Source organism: Siphateles boraxobius, unplaced genomic scaffold, assembly GCF_051911475.1.
Source record: "Siphateles boraxobius isolate OS27281-9 unplaced genomic scaffold, OSU_SipBor_1 5, whole genome shotgun sequence".
Taxonomy (NCBI): domain Eukaryota; kingdom Metazoa; phylum Chordata; class Actinopteri; order Cypriniformes; family Leuciscidae; genus Siphateles; species Siphateles boraxobius.
This window is the reverse complement of record NW_027509141.1, coordinates 23,694,946-23,722,224: the sequence shown is the minus strand read 5'-3', so window position 1 is coordinate 23,722,224 and position 27,279 is coordinate 23,694,946. Positions and strand designations below refer to the sequence as shown.

Here is a 27,279-nt window from a genome sequence, read left to right as displayed (position 1 = left end):
TGCATATTACTTTTCAAATTGAATATTGCTACCCATATGCTTCCATAAATAACAGGCCAGCGTGCAATTCATTCAAGAATGTTGTGCAAGTTTTCAGCAACAATGGCAGGCACAACAATAATGCTGTGAACTTTCCATACTTTTGAAAATCCAGTGAATAGTTGATCCTGATAAGCACTCATTGTCACAGTTTTAAACACAATGGCTTTCTTCTTCCATTAGGGGGGTTGGCGTCATGACAGCTTTGTTTCCAGGTTGACCATTAAAGAACGTGACACACACATCTCCCGGAAATTCTGGAGAATTCAACCAATCAGATTACAACTTAGAAACTCTAAAAGTGTTTCCTATATTCTTTGCCATAAGCATCAGACGTTTAGTCAATGATCCATGGGAGTGACGTCTGAGGCTGAGACTACCGTCGTTGCAGCTTGGGTGCCAGTCTTTTTTCTCCATTTATATCCTATTATATATTTGCTTTGTATATGTAAATTGGTTTGGGCATTCTGCCCACGAGAGCCCATCTGAAAAAGTCGTAGTGTTCCCTTTGGCCATTCCATCCCTGCCTACCATCATACATTTAACTCCTAGTACTTCCTTTTCTCTATAAAAAGTCAAGTTTCTTGTAGGACTCAAGGACTGCCTAAGGCAATGACTCTTTTACTGCCGCCCTGACATCTGCTAATGGGACAAAGCCCACACTCCCGCCCTCCAAAATGGATATTTCCCGGCAGGTGGCCTATTTAAGTCAGACGTCCATGTAGAAACTTCACAAGAAGAAAAAAAACTATCTATCTATATATCTATCTATATCTATATCTATCTATCTATATATATATATATATATATATATATATATATATATATATATATATATATATATATATATATATGTCTATATACCTTTATCCTCAAGTTCTGTTGGGCCCCTGCTTAAAAAATGAAGGGTTCTGCAATCTAAAAAAAAATGCTGGTCTACAAACAGCCAGATTCCTATATGTTTCAGCTGATACAGCAACACATATCTAGAAGGTCTGATTATTCCTAAAGTACATCAAATTGTTATTCACTGAACCAATCCAAGACTGATCTAAAATGTATGGCTTAGTGTCCCCAAGTCATGGCCTTGTCACCAGATAAATATTCAGTGTTTACAATCTTTGCAAAAGTTTGCCGATAAAGTTAACACTTGATAGCTGAAATATAATGATGATCCATGTCGAAAAAGCACATCTATATGCTTTGCAAAAAAACAGATGTCCAAGACACTTACTTGAAAACTACATTGTTTTTTTGGTTTACTGTGTTGCATTCGCATGGTGCCTCCCTTACCAATTCTCTAACAAGAAAATAAATACTTATGTGTCTTTTGAGTCACTCCAGTCCACAGCAAATCTAAACAGGTCTATAGATTCAACACCATGAGCATCCTTTTATAAATATTCATGCCATGATTAGCTGTTTGCTGTGATTGTTTGCTCAGAGCAGTGTAATCTGAGTGAGTGTCTTAACAGTGACACAAACCTCGAACTTACTGTTTTCAGACTGAATGTCTTGGGTACATTAAACCCAATCATTATAATGACTATGCCATTAAGCCTAGAATCTATGAACCGTGACAATAAAACAGAGCAGAGAGCATAATTAAAGTGTAAACGGCAAAGTGTAATTAACAGATACTACCAAGAGCTTACCAAAGCTTACTGTGGCCTTATTATGTTTCTATCCAGCCATGTACTGAAATGAAACACAAGGGCAGAAGGTTGTTTATTGGGTCATAATTGGGATACGCCGCACTTGCACATGAATACTAATATCTTGACATTTTCGTTATCGTGACGTTTTCCATTGCACTTTTTCTTCTACTCTTTGCAGCCCTATAGACTTGCATGAAAGATAATTTTGTCATTAGCCCAAAAAAAATTTGTTTACCATAATAACAAGTTTTGTAACCAAGCACTTTGAATAAAGTCTTTAGTTTTTTATATGACAACTTTGCGACTCGAGGTCTACAAATCCTGCAAGGGCTCATTGACTCTGCTGACATACTGCCTCTTAGGCTTGTGCTATGCATTATTTAAGTCTTGCCTTTCTCGATATTTCACCTTGCTGTCACTCATTGAAGCGGCAATAATCAAAAGAAATGTTAAATGAGGTTTAAAGGGCTGCTGTCCTAAAAAAAGAAAGGAGCGTGGCCGTTTTTAAAGCCAAGCACCGATTGGCGCTAATAAATGAGTGAAAAATTTGACTGATATGAGTGTGGTACCTTTCATTCAGAAAACTATACCCGCAATTTAAGTTTGCTTGTATTGAATATTGTGTAGCTGTCCATGGCCCATATATTGAGCTGTCACCTGCATGCTGATATAATGATCCTCAGGACTACCTTACTGTCACAGTCACTCTAATTGGAGCCACCACAATAGACAGGAAAGCACAGATGCTGAAAGTGCTGAGGCTGGGTACAGCATGGCTTTAGACAGCAGTGTGGCAGCCGCCGGTAATAAGAATAGTCAGCTTAAAATGCTGTTTTTGCCATGTCTTGTGTGAATGTCTGAAACCAGATCTCTGTTCAAGCTGAAATGGCTCAGATTCCTAAGATCTGTGCTAAAATTGCTTAGTCTAAACTAGGGGTGGCACGGTACATGACAAAACATCTGAACCGTTCGGTTCGCTTGTCTCGGTTCGGTGCGTGTGTGCGTCGCACGGTTCGACGCATGCGCAATGTAACCTCGTGCCCGTGACCTCAGACAGTGTGTTTACTTTTCGCGAGAAATAAGGGGTCTGTGGACAATGGACATACATATGAGGCTTGTTCGACTTGAACCAGCGCTGCACAGACCGATCGATGAATAACATCAAAGTACCGCGAGAGCAACGGCTCCGTATGCTTTTCAATCACTCTCGCGGTACTTTGATGTCATAAACCAATCGATCTGTGCAGCGCCGGTTCAAGTCGAACAAGCCTACAGTAAAAGTGGAGTATGGAGTGCTGCAGGTCTCGTCACGTATAGAAATGTCAAGTGGGAGATATAAGGAAGGCTAACCGGAGTTGGAGGATGCGCCAGCGTCGTATAAGTCCAGTGTGTGGGAACATTTTGGATTTCATGCTACCTACTATGATATTTAAATACAGTGACACCAAGTTTAGATAAGAACTCCAGTCATATGTTTCCAAATACTGCACTTTAATTTCAGGTGAAAAAAATGTATCCTCACTCTCAGGGAATAGAAGGATTGTTGATACTGTTTTTGTGTTGAGGTTGAACTTATGTTTGACTTTATGGTTATGCCTTTGCTATTGTTATAGCCTCATTATAGGCAATTATGTGTAACATATTTTGACTTATTTAAAAGATAGTGCTTTAAGAGTTTAACTCTTTTTCTTTTAAAAGATAAACATTTTGTAAGAGCTACACTGACCTTGACAGTTTGATAAATGTAAGTTAATTTTAATCTTTGTGTGCTAAAAATGCACATAAGTCCCTGTAGAGATAGCAATACACATTCTCCTTTTTTGCCAAATAAACAAAAGCATTTCATCAATGTCTTCTCTCTTGCTGTATCAAAATGTCACCTAGCTTTCCTCAGAGATGGTCTCAATAATGTGCTTAAAGTCAAGTCAAATTCAGTTTGTGCATGATTACATGATATACATTTTTTTTAATACTTTATCTTGAATTGTGGATAATTAAGCTATAGCCTATATCATATGCTGAAGTACATTTCTGGAGTGTTAAAGATTAAAAGAAAAAATAACAAGAACCGTACAGAACCGAAAACCGTGACCCTAAAACCGTGATACGAACCGAACCGTGGGTTTTGTGAACCGTGCCACCCCTAGTCTAAACAAGGATGTTTCATTTGTAAATATGATATTTTCCCTAAGCAAAGCTTGATCCTCTATGAATTGGAATAAAGCTGCACTGTGGCACCTCTCAATTTGTATTTCAACAAGTATTTCTAGTTTGTACTGCAAATTTGCAATCCTAAAAGACTTTAGAACACTTTCAAGACATGATTTATTCTTCAGTTTGGTCCCCTGGCCTAGACCCCATATGATTATATAGAAAAGATATAAATATTTTTAGACAATCCTTGTAGTTTTAAAGGATATATTATCGTAATAGTGAAATACTCAGTTAACCAGTATTTCATTATGTTGTGCCCATCTATAATAAATGCATTAAAAGCTTAAAAAGAAGAAGAAAAGGTTTTTTTGTTTTGATAAAGGCAGTCAGAATTTGATCATATCATTTTAATTAAGTTTCATTCTTCAAGATTTCAAATAGTCAAACGTGGCTCTAAATGAAGAATCACCCATAAAGATTAAATATGCATGATGCACAAATTCAGTACATAAAACTACAGCGGCAGCTTGCGCACCACCTGTTTCAATTGTCCTTATATGCATCCACACATTTAACGGCACCTCACTTCCTCCCCGTGCACTGCAGATGGTGCGTAAGGTGGTGCCAGTCTGGCCCTTAAAGACCACGGCAATGTATCAAACTCACAAGAGAAAGTGTGTGAGGGCGAGAGACCTGAGAAGATAAACAGCCTCATGTGGACCCACTAGTCCTCCTGTAACTGAAATATCAACAAGATAGTCTAATTGATAGATCTAATTCCTGATTCGTTGTACTTATTCATGTGTACCCACACTATCCATCCTTGTTTTTGTTTTTATTTAAGTATTCTTTTGGTTACGTTTTTCTCTTCTGCCCAGTTGCTGTTGCCTGTTTGACCCCCAGAATTCTCTGCTCTTGGAACTCTCTCCTGGAACTGCTTGCCTGCTTGGACTGTCTTTCCGTTTTTTCCTCCCGGATATTATATGCTGATGGACTGATCTGGTTTTCAACCCCAGCCAGTTTGACTTTCCCTGTTGCCCAGAGTTGGTTCGGAGGCCAACAGCTCGCACTGTATTTGTGTTGTAATAATACTCACAGTTAATCTTTTAAAACACTAATAATATGATAACATTGTTAAATCTTACATTTAGTAAATATTTAAATTAATATTTTCATACTGTACATTAATTTTGTGATGCCTAAATTCACTTAACATTTAAAATGACTGATTTTAGATTTGTATTGTCTTTTTTTGTATTTAATAAAAAAAAAAGATAATTTAAATTTAACATCGGCCTTTCGTCTGTTATCACACAAAAAATAAGTATCAGCTTAATCATTAAATAATTATTAGCTTATTTGTATCAGACAGAATTTTAAAATACAGATCCTCCCTAGTTTGATGATATGCAAATTATATATATATATATATATATATATATATATATATATATAATTTATATATATATTATATGATGATATATATATATATATATAGTATGTTTCAAAAGTTTGGGGTAGGTATGGGGTATGTATGTTTGGGCTGTGTTTTTGAAAGTCACTAGGCTACATTTATTTAATCAAAAATACAGTAAATAAAGTAATAATGTGAAATAGTTTTTCTATTTTAATGTGTTTCATATTTTAAACATTTTCTTCTTTAATCATTTTAAAATGTAATTATGTAGTTTCCTGATGGCAAAGCTGAATGTTCAGTAGCCATTACTATAGTCTCTAGTGTCGCATGATCTTTTAGAAATTTGAATATGCTGATTTGGTGCTCAAGTAACATTTATTGTTATTATCAATGTTTAAAATTGTTGTTCTACTTAACATTTTATCTGGTATCCATGAAACACTTTTTTCAGGATTCTTTGATGAATAGAAATAACTGCATTTATTTGGAATATAAATATTTTTAACATGATAAATGTCTTTACTGTCACTTTTGATCAATTAATTGAATCCTTGCTCAATAGGAGTATTAAATTATTAAAAAATATTACTGACCCCCAACTTTAGAATGGCATGTAATCTTGTAATACATATTCCAGCTAACTATTCAACTATTCTTTTGACTAAAACAAATGTTACTGGTCTCATAGTGAAGAAGAGACCAGCAAAGACTGCAGGGAGAACTCTCTCTATTACACATTTACTGTGATAAGACCTATTAAAACAGATGACGCTGGGGTGGTGGATGGCCGTACCGAGGGAGAGACGGCAATTACGATGCCCAGTGACTTCAATTGGAGCATGGCATGTTCTCACTGACAGATACAGCATCTGCAGCAGCAATGCCTGGATGAGAACAATGACCACTCTATATCCCAGAAGTGCTCATTGCAGGACACAAAACAGAAGCTCATCTATACTTGAACACTTCAACAGTAGAGATCAGAGAACTGAGAAACTCCCCAGTCCTCTTTATTTGCTACCTCCTCCCTCACACACAGGCCCATCCATTCTCTCTATGGCCATATCTCAACGAGACCCCAATAACCCAACAGATGTGGAGGTCCTTGACCTTTATTACCCTCTAACAAGGACATCTGACCTTGTGGTCTTGGACCTTCCCAGTGAACTACCCCTCTCTATTTGATCAGACTTTTTTATTGCCACTTCCAGTTAATGGTTGAACTGCTAAAGGCACTCTTGACCTGGATGTGTGGAGTTCAGGGTTAAGTAAGTAAACACTCTCTCTTAAGGATGAATGAGTCTTTTAAACATATGTGATGATTCACTAGATTCACTTGGCTTCAGTTAAAACTTCTCTTTTGTAAGCACATCATCCAGACTGCCTAAGCTCATGGCTTTAGGGCTCTTGCTCTCTATAGGATCATTTTTCAGCAGCTGGACATAAATGTACTTTCAGCTCACATACTAATCTAATTTCATCTCACATTAACACAGAGTTTCATAGCGCTGTGGATGCATCTCATTCTCACTTCATCCGTGATCCATGAAAGGATTACTGGGTCAGTTTTGCTTTCTAGCTACCACTTATATGAAATGTGAATATAGAAAGAAGCATTTAATAATGATATTCTAAAATGATATGTAAAGCAAAAGTGTATAATTATTTCAATTTTAAAATGCTGTTTTGTGATAAAACCTGTTTAAAAACAGCCATTTGTTGCCTTACTGAGCTAATTTCTACTCACTTTGGCAGATTAAAAATGTTCATTCTGTTATATTAAATAAATAATTTGACTTGATTAAAACAAGTTTAATTAAATACCTTTTAAGGGTTATTTGACAAAGCATTTTGTTTTCAGCAATGACTGAGTCATTCAAATACTTCACAACATGAACAAATTAATCATGTGGACTAGCTACAAGTTTGCCAGTTGAAGAAATAGGTTTATTGATCAGAGCTAAATCACAGGTCCTAACCTTGACATTCCAGAAGCAAAGCAGCATGGAAAGCATTACTTTTTGAGGCACATAATCTCCCTTATTTCCTTCAAATTCTTGGGAGTAAACAGCATGCAGTGTAGCAACAGATATGATTGAGACATACAAAGTTCTGTCATGAAACTCATATGGCGCAGGCTAACAGGTTCTTATTCTTATTCTCTATCCACAGTGTTCCTACGCCCCATGACGCTTGGCGCTAATTATGGGTGTAACTTCCGTTAAGCTGTAAACAACCAGTTAAAGGCTCGCTCTTTGAATGCAATAGGTCAAAAAAGTGTCACAATGAGATGACATTAATCTACTCACCCTTCAACCATTGAACATTAAAAGGAAATTTAAAAGTGTAAAAGCATCAACAAGGTACTTTCAACAGACCAAATAACCCCAAAAGCCTGAGTCTTTGGTTAAATAAAAAAAGTGTTGTTACCTTAATCAAAAATGTTCATTAACTTCAGCATAACGCGATGCTATTTCAAAGTAATTTCCGTCATTTTGACAGATTATAAATTGCATTTACCTGTGAAAACAAACCTGGAAAGAGACGTGAGGATTTGAGGAGAATATCGGTAATAATCGATTCTTCATGCATTCCAGTGAATTATTAATGGAATATATCGTAAATTAAATTCCGAAGAATATGCCACAAATGTGCAGTAGCCTATATGTAGTCCTTTTCATACTTTTACAGCGGATTGCAAAGGGAAAAAAAATTATAATGAGGAAAAGAAAGCAGCGACTGAAAAGAGCTCTTGCCATATTCTTGTTATAACGTAACGTTAAAATGCCAAGTATAACGTTATTCTCATGATGTCTGAAAATAAATCATGAAAGAAAATTGACAGCTCATCCAGTCAAACTGACGGATCAGCTTTATTTGTAGGACTACCTTAAGATTTGAAATGATTCGTTTCAGCCTTTTTGAATGGAAGTTCCCCAAACCGGAAGTGCCACCCATAATTCAAAACGCAGTAAGGTCGTCAGGAATAAGGTGGATAGGGCACAGCTGGTTGGTTAGATCTGCTATGGGTAATTTAGATGCTTCATTCTACAGCAGCAGTCTTACTTGCTCACAGCAGCGTGTTGTGTATGTATTGGCAATAGCAAGTACTATGAGCAGCAATAACAGCAGCAGCAGCTTAGCAGATGTATTCCTACAAAAAAGTACAAAAGTATTTTTGACAATTTTCTCTCTTAAAAATGGCACATAATGATAATAAAAACAGCGCTGAGCAATTCAATGATTGACACATTTGTATAGAAAATAATAATAATAATAATAATAGTAAAGCACCCTGCATATTCTAGTAGACAAAATACACAAAAACGTCAATTTAACATTTTTGATGCTGAATTTTAACTTCCAATCAAAAGGCAATGTTAAGATCATGTTACACTAAGACTACATCATTCCAAAGTTTAGAGTCAGTATGTTTTTTTAAATGAAATTAATAGTTTTATTCGGCAACGGTGCATTAATTGATCAAAAGTGACATGAAAAACATCAATAATGTTACAAAAGATTTCTATTTTAAATAAATGCTCTTCTCATCAAAGAATCCTGAAAAAAGAATCACAGTTTCCACCAAAATATTAAGCAGCACAACTGTTTAAGCATTGATAATAAGAAGAAATGTTTCTTGAGCACCAAATCAATATAATGATTTCTGAAAGATCATGTGACACTGAGGACTAATGTAGAGTAATAACTGCTGAAAATTTATCTTTGCCATCACAGGAACAAATGCACTTAAATTGAAAATATATTCAAATAAATTATTTTAAATTGTAATAATATCTCACAATATTACTGTACTATTGTCACAACCACTAGTCCTGCTAGTCTCCCCAATAACCCACGACGGTCGATCTCCCCCGAGTACTGACTGGTTCCCGAACTACAGTTCCCACCATGCTTCACTCTGGCACTGATTTCATCCCCACCTGCGGGCAATGATCACTTCACACAGCTGCATCTCATCCCCAGCTCTATATAACCCACGCTCACAGCTAGCTCAGTGCGAAGTCTTGTTTCACCCTGTGTACATTTCTGAGCGTTTTCCTGACTGTTATTCTGCCCGTGTTTACTACCCTAATGTATCTCGTCTCTGATCGTCTGCTGCCTGCCTACTGACCCCCTGCCTGTTTCCCTGGATCTCGTCTTGACTGCTGCCTGCCTACTGACCCCCTGCCTGGTTCCTGGATCTCGTCTTGTCTGCTGCCTGCCCTGATCTCTTGCCTGGTTCCTGGATCTCGTCTTGTCTGCTGCCTGCCCTGATCTCTTGCCTGGTTATCTTTTGCCATTGTCTGCTCTGCTCCACTGTTTCTCGCTGGTTCTGACCCTTGCCTGTCGACCTTGTCTATTCTGAATAAACTGTCTGCAAATGGATCTAACTGTGTCTGATGATTCACAACAACTATATTCTTAACCACATGAATGCAGCCTTGGGTAGCATATGGGACTTTTGAACAGTAGTGAATATATTACTATATATTATATTATGTTAGATTCTTCATATATTACTTATCGAGGTTAGCTGTTCTGTTGCTACACATTTTGGGGTATGAAAAAAAAAGAAGAAAATCCCATTAATAATGGGATGTATTTTTTTAAGGCCTGTTGGGTTATTTTTCATGTCACCAAAGAATGAAGTGCCCCACGTGGGCTACGCATGGGCCAAAATAATCTGGACTCCACTCGATCGCTCAACTTCATCTGCTTCTGAAAGCATCGGGATCTTGTGAATGTTTTATGAGGCTGGGTGGATATAGCACACGCCCTCATTCCAGTAGATTGTGAAGCTATATTTACATGAATTATTTTATAAAAAATTCTAGGTCATAAGTCTGCCAAAATCAGAGTCTGCCAGATTCAGCACCATCGTGTTCAAGATCTGCTTGAGTACTACTCTGTTTTTGTTCTTTCTCAGTCTCTCACTGTTTCGAATTTTTCGGTTCTAGCCGGCCGCACACCTGAGCACACTGATGGGGATGCTGCGGGCCAGCATTAGCAGTCCATGGTGTACTTTTCCACAGTGCTTGACTGAGCTTTAATTTGCTGGCGCTGCTCGGTCTGTCACTATCAGGTTTAACCCCTGGCCATGACTGTCCCCAGCCTCCAAAGTGCCTCTGAAATGCTCTCTCTCACTACAAGCGTCACCAATAAACCTGAGTCATTGACCATTTATATACTACCTTTATTGCTTTGCCCAAATTACCTTGCCAGTTTTCAAAATGCAGCTGGACTAAAATTAAGATTCATCTACGATGCGAAAGACCGGTCGAGTTCAGTTTATGGTCAAGCGATTAGATCTAACTTCGATACAATACTTCTGGTGCTTCAGATAGGCAGGCAGAGATTAAAGCGCTCAAAGCGCTAACTGAGAGCAGAAGGGAAACTGAGCAAAGAACAAAACTCAAAGGGAAACCCACTGAAAAACATAGTGCAAAATGCATTGTGTAAAACATGCCTGAAATGATTCAGTCTGTTCTCAGAATAAGAACAGCTTTTCTGAAGTACTGCAGATTCAACTGATAAGAACAGAATAAAACCCTGATACATGCGTGAGAATTTCGTGCCATAAGGCTGAGTCACAGAACAAGGCAGTTAGTATGGGGGATACTGACCTTGGTCTGCTTATGAACTGGAGCAGTTTGTTCAGACTCAGGTCTGCATTCTTCACATGTTGCTGAAGACAACTTAATTGCAAATGCCTTTATTGTTATCCTTTAATTTATTACTTTCTGAATAATGTTTCAAGGCTACTGTACAAAAATATCTCTATACAGATCAAATTCTATTTAAACATGTAGCCTACTTTATTTTTGAAAGTAAATTTCTGTAGGCTATGTATAGATAGGCCTACCTGAAATTCTTGGCTATAAAAAAACTTGAATATTGTAACAATTATAGTTCACAATCAATTATTCTTACAGGATTTTTAGCTAAATAAAATTATTATGAAACAAAACAATACAATTGTATTTAGGCTAATTTAAACTACGTGTGACAACTTGCCCTGGTAATAATAACAATGTGACAAATTTTGCAAGTTTTGCACAAGGTGTCTGAAACCAACATGTAAAACCACTGCAAGGCAAACCACACATTAGTGTAATTGGATGTTGTCACAGAAGGACGTTTTGAGGCAAATGTTCAAATTGGACATTTGCCTCAAAATGTCCTTCTGTGACAACTAGCCCCGGTCTCCCCTCCACATTGACCAGTAAGTAGTCTTTAATTCAAGACAGAACGTTTGAGTGTTACAGTTGCACAAGGTCTCCGTTATAATAACACTTCTGGTATAACAGTCTTACTCAAAGAATAATTTAGGTTGACTTTGGCCAGTAGTTTGCACTGGTGTTTAAGGTAGGCTGACACATGCCTGTCTATCAGCCGCTATTTCAATAAGGGTCGTCACTCCCGTGTAAACAAAACGCCGCCACTATCCGTTTACACCAGTCCGCCACATTATTCTACAATAAACGTCTTTATTCCATAGTGGCGTCATGATAACTGCTGTGTGACACAGAAATATAACCAAATATTAATAATTCCGCTAGACTGTATTGCGCAATCCCATTCAAATAGGCTATATTATAATGGGACGCTTAAATTCTCAGAGCAGACTATTTCACAACGCGTGTTGTCCTAAAATAGTCCCTCTAAAAAACAATTAGAAATTTACAGGAAATAAAAATAAAATTGTTAAGTGGATAATTACGGTTTGATTCTTAAACGCGCTTTCTTACCTTTGTAAAACAGCTTTGAATGAGGACGTGCTCGCGTCTCTCTTCCACCTCCGGTGACGCTGCTGATGCCGCGCGCTGCGTAACGGCCACTGGCCTTTTCTATAGCCAGTTACGAATTTTTTTCTCTCTTTACCAAGCAACTGCAACCTCCGTCGCAATAAGGATGTTGTCGTCTGCACGACACGATCCCTCTTCCTCACTATGTCTCTATCTTCCTTTCATGATAGCCTAAATCATTCCCCTCCCACTCCCTCTCCTCTACCCTCCCCTCCCCTGCTGCTTCAGTCGCACTCACGCTATATTTGATTAAAATAAGGGAATACGATTAATGCAAGTAAATAAACCTCTTTTTTTCTTTAATACACAGTGAAGGTACACAAAGAAGGTAGAATGTTTCCTCAAAGGAGGTAAAGTGTGTACCCTTCCCCCACCCCTTCACACCTCTAATCAAACCCCAATGGCAAAATAATGCACAAGCTGTGTTCAGATTGTTATTTATTCCCCTTCCCCACTGATTCATAAAGATGCATTTAAACAAAGTGCGAATAATCTTACACAACCCTGCTGCATACAAATACATTGTTCTCTGTAAAAAAGTGAACATTTATGCAACACAGAAAAGGCCTACTCATTTTGCTTGAACCCATTGCCAAATCTCTGTGTGGAAATCTTTCACCTTGGATTTTGCGGGCAAAATTTTGCAGAGCAATGGTTAATGTGACCTCACTTTTCTTACGTTCTTTTTTTCTTTGTGTGGCAAAAACCAATTAGCCAATTTTGAACCAATTCGCCAAAACTTATAGCTACAAACAGCCAAAACAGTGATGTGTTGATCACAATTGTTTCAATGGAGAACTAATGGGCAGCAGCTTCTCAGATTAAAAAGTAAGAGATCTTTATACTAATGGAAAAACCTTCGGTAGATTACTTAAATATTCTTCACACTAAGAAAAAAAAGAGAGCTTCTTTTAAGAACTGAAAGGCTCTTTGGGGAACCCAAAATAGTTTGTATGGCGTTGCTGTGAAAAAAAAAACCTGTTGGAACCTTTATTTTTAAGAGTGAATAATAAGATCAAATTATACATTCATTTCTCGACCTGCTGGAGAAACATCTGAAAAAAAACTGTCTGCTTTCATGAAACATATCTTAGTTAAAGCTAATGAGTAATAAAAGAGCAACATCCAAGCAATAAAATTCTCCTTTGAGATTTTCTTCACCTTTTTATTGGTAATACTTGTAAACACAAGAGATCTGTAAAAAAAAAAAAAAACATTATAGGTTGGAAAAAATTATGGCCATGGCTCTGAGAGAAAATTTCTTTTGAAGAACTTTTCTTTTGGCTCAATATTCAAATCTTAAGTCTGAAAAGCCAAGTAACACTCACTTAATTAAATGCCAAATGATATTTTCTTTAGAAAAGAACAAAGATATACAGCAAATGTATATTACATTCATTTTCTTTCTTTCTTTTATAATTGGTTTGAAAAATTGGACACTGGATCACAAATATACAGACATAATTTGATAAATAAATAAAAAACTATCTACAGACAAAAGTTGCTCAACGGCCTAATCCAGTAACAAACTAATCTTGAAATTGAAGTTCAGATGCCCAGGAAGAGAGAGAAAACAAAATTCAATCAGAGACGTTTTGGCACAGATGAAGACAAAGAGATTTGTTAATTGATTGTGTTGTCTCAGCATGAAGTCATGAAAGGAGAGATTAAATATCTGTCGGGCCGTGGCAAATGATGCTCGAGCATGATGGTTTTAAATGAATTTATTCAACAAAATTCCAGGAAGTTCCAGACTCCTCATTCTCCCCCGGCTCTCTTGAACACGGACAAGAGGATGCGATCATTTTTCAGTGCCCTTGTCCCCTGAGACCGACACTGGCCATCTAAGCAGGCTGGTATAAGAACCTTGCCCCTGATTGACTGCATGCGCCGGTCCCTGCTGTCGTATTAATTTTCATTTTGACTGCTGGAACCTCTACAAATCTCATCAATGCTGTCACGGACTATGGCGGCGTGCATGTGATTCAGGCCCTAAGCCTGTGTGTTTTGTCCCATGCCTGATGTGATACGTATTCTGATTCTCTTTGTTCAGGCCATGTAATGAATAGCTATTGATGTCAGAAGAAAACCTGTCACTCTGTGTATGTTTGCGTGTTGCTGAAAGAACAGAAAAGGCGGAGATCTGAATGGCCCTTTGCCAAAATGAAAACTTGAGTATAGCACTAGGACTGTAGTGAGATTATAAATACTATATCTTGTCTAAAAGATGCACAAAGTAATTTTTTCACTTTAAAAAGTTAAAAAACGTAGTAGCCTACCTTTGAGCAATATGGTTAAAATGGCATTTTATTAAAGCACAAAAATGATAATTTTTTATTGAAATCACATGACTGGCCTAAGACAACTTTTTATGGACAATTTATTTGACATTTTATATTTAAACCAATTGGACACTCCAAGCTAACAAAAAATGTTCTAAGAATGTTTTGCTAATGTTTATCAATTTATGAAAAAGATATAAGTTTTTGTGCTGACTTTTTGAGAACATTATTAAAGACCAGATAACTTTGAATGAACATTGTATTATTTGTTTATAACTTTGAGGGAACCTTGCTAGAATGTTCCCTATTAGATGGGCTTTTGGTGCAAGGCACATTAAATGAATCATGGGTGAAAAATATACCTTCAATTGCACTGAAAAATTTTTCTTTGGCATGATGCTTCATTCCATGCAGAAAGATGACTCGTATCCATGTGCAGTAAATAAATAAATACAGACTTACAAAGCATTTCGACTACATGAACTGAATATTATGCTATAGTGTTTCTGTCTGGTCATTCCAGGCTTACTGTATCGGCTGGCTCCGAACCCTCTGTAGGCAAGATGAGCTCCATCTGTTGCTCTCAGAAGGATCAATAGTTGTGATTTATAATGATGTCTAAAAGCTCTAGGTAACTTGAGCATTCTGCCCTAAGCCCCACTGTTTGCCTTCAACTGCCACTGAAGAACAACCCTTGTGCCCATGCAGAGGTCATCCAATCTCTCTTCTGGACTGATCAAGTGCACAGTTCTGATTGTGTCGCGCTAAAATGGGAGATTAGAGAGTAACTTCTAATGTACAGCACATTGGAATATCCACATCATGAATGTCTTAGCTAAAAAGTGTAGTTTCACATTTTATTTTATTTATCAGTATCACAATTAAGTGAATACGGGTATTTTTAATGATTTTCTCAATTTTAAATAATTTACCCAATTTTAAATAATTTACCCAAGTTTAAATTACTTGTCAGGTGTAGGCTTGTGTTATGGACTCTTATTTTGATATTCTGTTTAATTTCCTTTAGTTCCCGTTTCCCTGGAGTGTTTAGTTTCAGTTTTCTTGGTTCTGTCCTCGTTTGTATACCCTCCTATTATTCTCACCTGTGTATTGTTATGTTTGCCAAAAATAATCCCGTTTCAGTTCAAATTCAGTTCTATATGGCAATGACGTTGTGTGGGTAGGTATACGCTAAAAAGAACAACAACAGCAACCGCAACATGGAAGAGTTTGCAATACAAATGTTGTCTTATATGACAATGTGTAGCCGCTGTGCTGGACTGCTATGAGGCAGCGGCAGAACCGTAGGAGGCTGGTATGAGCGGCTTTATTCTGTGCTGTCATCTCCGCCGGTTTTAAAACATGTCTCTGTTAAATTGTCATTTTCTGTTTGTCCAGCACTCACAACCTTTCTGCAGCGACTTTCAGATTGTTTGCTATAACAACGTCTGACATTTACGTTTTACGTGGAGTGAGAAAGTCACATAAACCACGTGAAATCTGATCAGAGCAGTCAGACTTAATCGGATTTCCAGAAATGCAATTTGAATAGGATTTGAAACCACATATGGATGCAGCTCGAAGCGAATAATTTTTTAAAGAAAAAATCACATTTCATGTTATTTTTTGCTGTTCATACTAGCTAAATCAGATCGGATTTCAATCGAATATGCACAAAAATCGGTTTTCGACTGACAGTCTGAACGTAGCCTTTGATTGCATACACTGATTGATCTGCGCAGCGTCTCTTCAAGACGAACACGCGTGTTAACCACAGACTTTATTTCAGGCGATTTAGCAAAAAATGATAAAAAAACCCCGTAGACTTTAGGGCGAGGGAACCGGAAGCGCTAAAATGCTAACTCACTTCCACGTTTTGGCCTACAAAGTGACGTCATAACTTTGGCACTCTATGATATTAGAATTTGACGTTATATGAACGTTACCGTAATGACGTTAAAGAGACGTAGATTTTTTTTGGTCACCATACCTCATGACTAAATGTCAGTATTTGACAACAATATGACGTTGGTTTGAGACGTTGGCTCAACTTTGGATTTTAGTTCATTTACAACACAACCTAAAAATAATAAAGATCAACGTCTAATGATGTTAGAATTTGACATTGTGTGGATGTTACCATTATGATGTAAGGGTAAGTTTTACAAGTATAGCCCTGTTTTAAGATCGTTTTTGTGTGAGCATATCAGTGAACACCCCAGACAACTCTGTGAGTTTCACGTCTTTGTAAACTAAAGTTTAATGCGTTTATATGAATGATTGTTCCAGTGCCCCTATGAAACCATTGTATAGGTGGGGGGGTGCTAACACAAAAACCTAAAATTCTCGGGACCGCAGCATGTGTCCAAATTTTAATCTTAACCGTTTGATTTTATCAGAAACGATCTTAAAACAGGGCTTTACTTGTAAAATGCCGAATTTACCCTTTAAGGAGATGTTAGGTTGTGGTCACCTCACGACTAAATGTCAATGTTTGACGTAAATATGACATTGTCTGGAGATGTAGGTTTGACGTTGTATTTTGGTTAGTTAAACCACAACCTAAAACCAACAAAATATCAACATCTAATGGTGTAAGAATTTGACGTTATATGGACGTTACCATAATGACATCAAGATGCCGTTTGATTTTGGTCACCATACCTTTATGACTAAATGTCAGTATTTGACGTTGGTTTGAGACGTTGGCTCAACGTTGGATTTTAGTTTCTTTACAACACAACCTAAAAATAACAAAAGATCAACGTCTAATGATGTTAGAATTTGACGTTGTGTGGACGATGCATTATCACGTTAAGAACATGTTGGGTTTTGGTCACCAATCCTCACGACTCAATGTCAGTTTTTGACGTAAATATGACGTTGTGTTGAGACGTTGGCTTGACGTTGTATTTTGATTAGTAAATACCACAACCTGAAACTAACAAAATATCAACGTCTAATGATGTTAGAATTTGACGTTGTGTGGACGATGCATTATCACGTTAAGAACATGTTGGGTTTTGGTCACCATACCTCACGACTAAATGTCAGTTTTTGACATAAATATGATGTTGTCAGGAGACGTTGGCTTGACGTTGTATTTTAATACCACAACCTAAAACCAACAAAATATCAACGTCTAATGATGTTAGAATTTGACGTTGTGTGGACGATGCATTATCACGTTAAGAACATGTTGGGTTTTGGTCACCATACCTCACGACTCAATGTCAGTCTTTGACGGTAATATGACGTTTTCAGGAGACGTTGGCATGACGTTGTATTTTGGTTAGTTAATACCACAACCTAAAAACAACAAAATAACAACATCTAATGATGTTAGAATTTGGCGTTGTGTGGGCGTTATCATTATGATGTCATATAGACGTTGGATTTTGGTAACTTTACAACACAACCTAAAAACAACAAAATATCAACGTCAGCTGACGTCATTATTTGACGTCAATTTAACGTTGGCCATAGACGTTGAGGTGATGTTGGATTTTGGTCACAGACGTCGCAACCAAAATTAAACCAAATATCAACGTCATATGAGGTTGTGTGCCTGCTGGGTAATGTCCCGTGCGTTTCTCCTGTAACTCGAATGCTAAATAAAGTCTGCTTGTTCGGCTACATCTCTTTTTGTGCATGCTTCAAGTCAACCCGTGACACTAATATGCTAATTTGCATTTCATAGAAATATTCCAGGTCTTTCTTAATATTTTTTTCTTCCTTTCTCTAATTCCTGTTAAATCTCTCAGCAATGTGCAAACAATCAAGTCAACAATGAAGTCTGGCATATTCATTTTTTGAAAAACCTCCTTAAATTACACAAACATGTTCATCTTTTGTGAGTTACAGAGTTCAAAATGTATTGCATAGTATTGTCTTGAAGCCTGAATGTTTGATTCTTGTCAGAATCAAATTTGGCTCAAATTTATAGCCATGAAAAGTAATTATTCAACTCACAGAATAGAAATTTCAAGATCTGCCTTTTCACGTCACTTTAAATGAATCAATAGATATTGAAACAAGAAAAAGATTACATCACATTAATCGGGTAAGGGGGAAGATACCCTTCAGAAAAATTTGGATTTACTTTTAAACTGTAACCTATTAAGATGTAAATTTTGAATGTGCATGATGATGATGCATCAGCCAATGTGTTATTATAGGAAATAAATAGAAACATTTGCTAATTTAGTTGTTATAACACAAAATATTAAATATTAAAAAAGGGGTAAGATGGCCTCTGTAATAAGTTGTCCCCCTACCTGGATAAACTGTATTCTTTATATATATATATATATATATATATATATATATATATATATATATATATATATATATATATATAAAAGAATACAGTTTATTCCATTAATGAACATTTCAATATATATATATATATATATATATATATATATATATATATATATTGAAATGTTCATTAATGGAAATATTAAATAAAAAGCCAATTAATTACAGACACAAAAAACTTTGATTACAATATCATAGATCACTATTTTCCAGAGACACAAAATTAGATTGATTAACCACAAAACTAAATCTTGAATGACTAAATCTCATAAATGTTGAAATTCAGATGAAAAGACAAAACTGAAAATAGCGTATCCATTCATCAAAAGTGCAGAGATGAGATTTTGTGGTCATCTATTGTCATCTTGCCCCGGGAGGCATCTTCCCCCATGCAAGCATGTACAGTATTTCAGGACATACACATCTAAGCTTACACATAATCATGCATAGAAGAATCAACTTTTGAAAAAGCAATAAACAGAAGAAAAAAATATAAGAAAGTGTTCCATCCTCTTTTATTCTGTCCAACTGATGGAGCCCTTTTCATTCTGTTTCCCTTTCCTCATCTCCAGGCAAAGGGACAATTAGCATTTAGATAGGAAGCACTTTCATATCGACCAGACACTGCATGGCTGGCCCTTTCTGGAAAACTCTTCATACCCAGGAGACACAGAATCAGTGGCAGCAGCCTGAAGCAGCACTGCCACTCGTACCTGAAGAAGGATGGCACCTGGGCACCTTCCTCTTGGGGCTGTCTGTCATATCTCTTAAATGGGCTCTCTCTCTGCGTGTGTGTGTGTGTGTGTGTGTGTGTGTGTGTGTGTGTGTGTGTGTGTGTGTGTGTGTGTGTGTGTGTGTGTGTGTGTGTGTGTGTCTGTGTGTGTGTGTGTGTGTGTGTGTGTGTGTGTGTGTGTGTGTGTGTGTGTGTGTGTGTGTGTGTGTGTGTGTGTGTGAGACATGAGCACAGACAGACTTGATCAGAGGTCCTGCTGGGCTCTCCCTGTCAGCCTGCAACAGCCTGTAAACACTTTCCCAGAGCAGCTAGACACCTACACCAAAAAAAATATGGTTCATTAGTCTAATTCATTGGAGAAACGCTGATTTTATATATGTGTAATATGTAATATTTTTATATTATTTGAATATTGAATAATCTTTGAAAATACACATTACAATAATACTACTTTACATGCTATTTAATAATAAATAATAATATAACACAATTTTAATGTAATGTAATATAAATATGAAGCATGATATAAAACTCGGGGGAAAACAACTCTATATAGGCCTACTTTTATTAGGGAATGAACCATGAAGCACCACAAATGACGTAATCAAATAAAAAACGCACTGCAATATAATGTGACTATAATAGTTTAGCCTATACAATAAATATATATATATATATATATATATATATATATATATATATATATATATATATATATATATATTAATGAAACAATTTAGTTAAAGTAAGTTTGAGAGTGTATGAAGATCGACTCGACAATCAAATGCAATGCGATTCACTGAGTAATTCAGTTGTTCACACTTCACATTAATTTTAACAATTAAATACGATAAGTTTAAAGTGAAGTTTAAATAACTCGGACTGATAGCTTGAACAGAAGCATATATCATTGATTATAATAACCTTTTTAGTTTACGTAAATAGTAGGCTAGGTCAGAAGGTTTATATAAAATCGTTATTAAATAAAACGCAGGCTTTTAGCGCGGAAATATACCGCACGTGAAAGTGGCGCAGCTGTTTACGGAATTCTCCTCTCAGAGTTTAACTGTTCTGTTGTTGAGAAATGTAGCTGCGGAATAAGACATAAATACGTCTGAAAAGAATCCACCAGTGATCACAAGTTGGCTTTTATACATCTTGCTCTTGAATTGTGCGCAGCGCTCTGCGCTCTACTTCTTGAACACAACATCTCACAGCAGACATCGGAGGGGCAAGCGTGCCAACGAAGAGCTCTTTATCCCTGCCACTCGGGAACAACGGCAAAACGAAAAACATAAAGCTCAGAGCAGTTTCAGCATCTTTATCTTTAGAAAGTGTAAGGCCAGGCTGCCAAATCCCTGGACTGGGAATTGAGGATGCTCGCTTTGGAAGTCGTAATGCCATCTGCCTGCGGGGCATCATGTGACGGCTCGCCGGGGCGCTGCCAGGGTGGAGCACGTGATGTGACGCCCAGTCAGCACACACCTGCGTGAAAACAGCTGGCTGCCTGCTGGGACAAAAATAAAAGAGTCTTGGATTTGGGCTCCGCTTCAGAGTGCGTTAGCACTGGTACTATATATAATTTATATTTACCTAATACTTTTTCTTGCAGACTGCTGTTAGCTCATTGATGGAGTGCAAGACGGAATTAAGAGTGGAATTCAACAAATCTTTTTCTTTTTCTTTTTTTAGATCTTAATAATTTAATCCATTTAATTATTGTAAGTAAGAAACCGAAGTTAGATTTAAAAATACACTTGCTCATTCACGTATAATGACATGGCTGTGATTTTTTAAAATAATATTTTGGGTAACACTTTATTTCGAGTCAACTTTAGTTAGACATTCTACTAACTATAAGTAACTTGTCAAATACTAGTCATTAGATTATTAGTAGACTGTCTGCTTAAAGTACAACTTATAACCCTAACTTATACTCTTTAACATGTAGTTGCAGATTAATGGGTTAGTTGACATTTAAAATTGAATAAACAGCCATGTCATATTAAAGTGGATTATTGTGGTAAATAAGAGATAATTAAAAATGCAATAAATATCATTATATTATATAAATGATTATAAATAACAATAATAAAATAATAGCCCTATAAATATATATATATAAAAAACATATTCATGAATATCTTCAAATCATTAAGTCTTTTGTAGAGAAATGTGTTCATTCTGAGCTCTAGATATAGATTACGAAATTAGCCATGCAAATAGAATTAATCTTTGTCATTTGAAGCAGCATGTGCAGATGGTTGCATATGTAATTCGAGTCTGATTAATTCTTCAGTCCTGATCTGTGCGTATTGAAAATGTAATCAAATTCTGACATGACAAGAAGGACAGTTCAGTGACGGCCACAGGAGGAGTGGACCCACAACAGATGAGCCACCCTGACCCTAAACAGACCACACCCCTCGGCTCTTATCACAGTGGAGGCATCCCATGGGACACGACCCATTAAACCCCATTATCTAGATAGAGAGAATATGAGAGAGCAGGACCATTGATCCGTCAGAGGAGGGGGGTGGAGAGATGGCTATCATCTCTTGTCTGCTGGCTGATCTTCCTGGGGAGGCTGACATTTTTGGAGGTCCTCAGAAGCCTGGAGGTGACACCTCTTTGTCATAAGACAGCTGCTTTGTGTCCATGTGACGTCGTTCTCGGCCCAAACCTCAGCGCATCGACCATTTTCCAAATGAACATCGACCTTAACCGGGCCAGACGCTCTTTTCCTGATCTCAACCACTATAGAGAAGACTTTTAATTGTAGACTGAGTTGAAGTTCCTTTCAGCATGTTGCCATGTGAGAAGCTCTGCAGATGAAAGTGATGGGTATCCGGAGGAGAGACGTGGCTCAGATGCACAGATAAAAGAACCCCCGTGCTTGACGATTAGCGAGATTGACAGAACTGCAGAATGCACTTTGCTTTCCATGCACACTACTTCAGTTCACTTGTCTTGACAGCTTTATGTTAGAAAGAGTAAAGCTGGGGAACGAGTTCGATTTTAAATGTATTACTGTAATTTGGTACATTCCCGTTCAAATGTTTGGGGTCAGTAAGATTGATCTATTTAATTTTTTTGTAAGAAATAAAAACTTATATTAAATTGATCAAAAGTGTAAAGACATTTATAATGTTACAAAAGATTTCTACTTCAAATAAATGCTGTTCTTTTTAACTTTCTATTAATCAAAAATGTATAACAGTTCCCACTTTTTTAAACATTGATGTTAATCAGAAATTTCTTGCGCACCAAAATTCAGCTTTGTCACCACAGGAATAAATGACATTTTAAAATACATTAAAAGAGAAAACGTTTAAATTGTAATAATATATCATAACATTACTCTGTTTACTGTTAACCCTCTGGTGCTGTTCAGTCATTTTTTACTGAAGAGATTCATCGGAAAAGTACAAAACTAAAGGTTTGGCACTTGCTATGTAAACACACACACACACACACACACACACACACACACACACACACACACACACACACACACACACACACACACACACACACACACACACACACACACACACACACACACACACACACGGAAAGGTTCAATGGTCCTGAAAAATCACATTTGCATTGTTCGCTGTCAAAAATCACAGCATTGGAAATTAAATAGGAGACCAATTTCAATTAGTGGTACTGCGGCAAAACAATATCTTACTGAAAACTCAATTTTTGAAATATCAACCTCAAATATAGAGCACAACTTGTTTAGATTTAGAATAAAATGTATTTTTGGAAAATAGGACTATTTCATATACAATTTACAAATAGTATTTTTGTGTGCATATTTCATAATAATAGGCCTAAACCTTTTTTTGTTTAATAGCGTCTTCTTTATAAAGAGACCAAACTTAGGTCGGTGCTCCAAAGCATTCAAGATTTGTGATGTTTTAAATGGAAATTTTCATTTTCTGGTCAACAGTATTTTAGTACTTTAGTATACAGTATTTTAGTATGCAAAATATTAAATAAAAAACATTATTGAACTAAAATATAGTATATTCATTAGCCTACAGTGAAATAAAAAATATAGGTCATTTTTGACTGTCACACGAGTAGCACTTGAATGCAGCCTATATGAATGAATGAATGAATAGTTTTTATTATTGTGTCTTGCATACTACTGTATGCCCAGCTCTAATGGGCTTATATAAGACACCAATACAACCAACAAAATACCAGTTGTCAGGCAGTAGGCACAACATACATTAACTTATTTGAATAAGTCTGCCGTCTCATCCAGGCTTTGCAAACAAAAGCAGCCAATTTAAACACATTAAAATTAAACAACCATTTATCTTGTCGTCATCACTAATCCAGAACATCTCAGGCTTTTTAACAAACAGGTGAACAAACTAATATATATATATATATATATATATATATATATATATATATTAGTTTGTTCACCTGTTTGTTGATTATATATATATATATATATATATATATATATATATATATATATATAATCAACCCAACAGGTGACCCAAATTATTCATTCGGCAACATGAACTCACAAACTTGCCATCATGTTTTACCTTCGAATACTTTCTGCATGATAAAGCAGAATTTTAATATTTCAGACCCACTGTATCGCCTAGTTCCAGTCTATTAAAATTATTTACACAGATAATAGTTAAAAGTATTTAATGTGCGGTTTAAAAGTGAAACAGGTAGAAATAAATGATGGTGGCTCACATCAGAAAACCCAATTATCTGCTGACTTAGAAAACACCAGATGACAGCAGAAGTAATGAAATGCGTATTTGAAAGATTAATATCTCTGACTTTGAGGACCTAAATTAATTATTAATAGCATATATATTTTCGACCCCCTTCCCTTGCGTGGGGTGATTAGTTACTTTTCATTTCTTCATGCTCAGTGGCGAAGGCACCCATGGCACCACACTGTCAAGAATGAGACGAGTGAAGGAAAGGGGGAGGGAGGTTTGTCTCTGTGACATGTGAGCTAATTGACTTCCAGTGGCATCCACCCATTGTGCCAGCTGGGGCTGTTCAGTCTGATCTGCTTTCATTTGGCCTCAGGGAAACAAACCCGCCTCCTCCCACTTCCCACATACGTGGATTTAAAAGAATGGATGTTTGGATGGACAGACAGAAGGAGAGAAAACATCTTTCCATTGCACCTTTCCACCATGCATGGCATTAGCATTGTATTGTATTGGTGTACTGCTCTGTGGTCAGATGACGTAAGTGACATTAATTATTGAGAGCTTGATGAGTGATGGAAGCTGTAGCTTTTAAGCACAGAGTGCCTCCTGACGCTCAGACCAGGCCCGTTTGACAAATGAATGGTAATAAGATTACTCACGGCTGCTTTTTGTTTTTCCTCCTTGATAAATGATCAGTGGGTGACAAATGTCACATGTCCCTGATTAATGTTGAAAGGTAGAAATATGCATTTATCATGCCATAGTGGAATATCTGGCAGCTTCCTAATTTATTTATTTATCCTCCTTTGTTTATGTGGAGGTGTAAAAATTACGATTTCATTGAAGTGGAATGTTGAAATAAGAGAAAACACCATTTATTGACAAGTCATAAAACAAAAGTCTTAGAAATACAATCTTTGTGTTTGTATTGGTTTTCTTTATTTTTTTGAAAAATATATTTAAAAAACAATAATATATATATATTTTTAATCATCAATATCTATAAATATATAATGAATATGCATTTTCTTACCTGAACTACCTTGCCTTTCAAAAGGGTAAACATATATATTACAAAAAATAAACAAAGAAAATACTACCTCATTGAAATTCACACTGATGGGCAAAGTTTAAATTTAATATGATCAATATTTGAAATTCTATATATATATATACATATATATTTAGTTATTTATTTATTTATTTCACATATATACTTAGATATACTATACTGTATACTTAGGCCAAAAAAGTGTATTTGACCCAAATCTCTCAAACATACAGTACATATCTATTTGAAAGATATACTTAGATTATATACTTATAGGCCAAAAAAGTTGATTTTACCCATATCTCTCGCAAACAATCAAATATATAGAAGATGTTTGTTCAAGTCATGTCTGTTTGAATTGCATTTTTAATGTATCTTTAGATCTGGACAAAAAAGATGTCTGTGACATCATTGACCCATATCTGTAGTGGATTTATCTTAAGTGACATTGTGTATGATGAATGTCATGCAAACACAATAAACACACACACACACACACACACACACACACACACACACACACACACACACACACACACACACACACACACACACACACACACACACACACACACACACACACACACACACACACACACACACACACACACACACACACACACAAGCAGCTATAGTGGACTGGAGACTGACTGATTGCATATGGAGCACTCAGTGAGATTGAACACAGAGTCTGGAACAGATGTCACCTGACAGACAGCTGTACGTCCATCAGCCAGGATCAATATTGGTCATGTTTTTTAGAGAAACAGAAGGAAAGAGTTGGAGAACAAGGCATGTTTATAGCTTTTCTAGTGTAGAGGACAAACCAGACACAGCAGCAACCACCAGCAGGCCTATTTGTTTTTCTGTTAAAAACTGAAAAACACTATTAGCTCCACATAGTGACTGTGTGACCCTTACCTCATTTAGTCTGACACCCTATTAGAAGAGCTGGCATTACTTTTTCCATATGCATTCAAGTGGTCAGACACTTAAGCTGAACTGAAGTGTATCAAGCTGAGTGATGTCATCAGAGTAGGAGGGGCTTTGACTGATGACTGGCACTTATGGGCCCTATCATACACCCGGAGCAATGCAGCGCCAGACGATACACAAGTTATTTTTTGCTAGTTTCAGACTGACGCAGTTATCATTTTCATGTCCTGCGCCACATTGTTTAAATAGCAAATTCATTTGCGCCCATGGGCGTGCTGGTCTGAAAACGAGGTGTGTTCAGGCGCATTGTTGGCACGTTGCTATTTTGCAACTGAAATTACTGAGCCATTGATCAACAAAAACCTGGTCTGAAGTCAATGGCGCAATATTTTTTGTTATTTAAAGGGCGCGTTAGTAATATGCGCTTACAGGCAGGTGCAAAACACGCGTATACTTTGCTTATTACACACACAGGGCAGCAGCACACAAACATGGCAAATATAAAAAATAAAAGGATTACAATGCAAAAGATTATTATTGTGTATATAAAGATATGGTGGAATCCAGCTCGTCTCGTAGATGGTCTCATTGCACGCTTTAACCTCGCGAGCAGATCTGTTCCCTTTTGAGAACGTTCACTTCGTATTGCGTACTCCTTTTCTTAAGAAAATTTAAGCCTTTATTTTAAAACATTGCAGATGCACAGCCAGCACAATGCAGAGCTGTCTAGCTTGCTGGGCTGGGCTGGTCTGGGCAGCGGGAACTGCACCTATGGTGAAGTGGCGAGGACGCGCAATCCTATCAGAACACTTCCCGCCTTGCGCGCCGAAGAACGCCAGAATGGGTGTGGCTGCTGACTATATAAAAGGCCCTTTTCACCATGGGAATTTAATTTAATCTCCTTCAGCGAACGACACATCTTCACTGACTCTCCTGCCAAGAAGCCTTTCCCATCTAACGAGCCAAGCAGCGGAACGAGCAACTCTGCAGCAAAGCAGTTCAGCGGACGGCGGTAGAGGGCTGCATTGTGATTGAGTCCCGCCGGGTCCCGCGGGACCCAACGCAAATCTCGCGGGAGCCGGCGGTTTGAACTTTGCTGCGGGCGGGAATGGGCAGCTAAAAACTGCGGAATCAGGAGGTAGCCTAGCGAGTCGACATGATGGAGAGATGT

General features: G+C 37.0%; 1 protein-coding gene across 1 annotated transcript in view; it reads right to left on the bottom strand.

The window, feature by feature from the left end:
• cntn2 (contactin 2) overlaps nt 1–12,277 on the bottom strand; it is a 36,018-nt gene extending 23,741 nt beyond the window's left edge. Inside the window, exon 1 of the mRNA XM_077203408.1 lies at nt 12,021–12,277. The gene's annotated coding sequence lies outside the window, so the exon portion shown is untranslated. The remainder of the gene's footprint in view (nt 1–12,020) is intronic.
• Between the last annotated feature and the right edge of the window lie 15,002 nt (nt 12,278–27,279).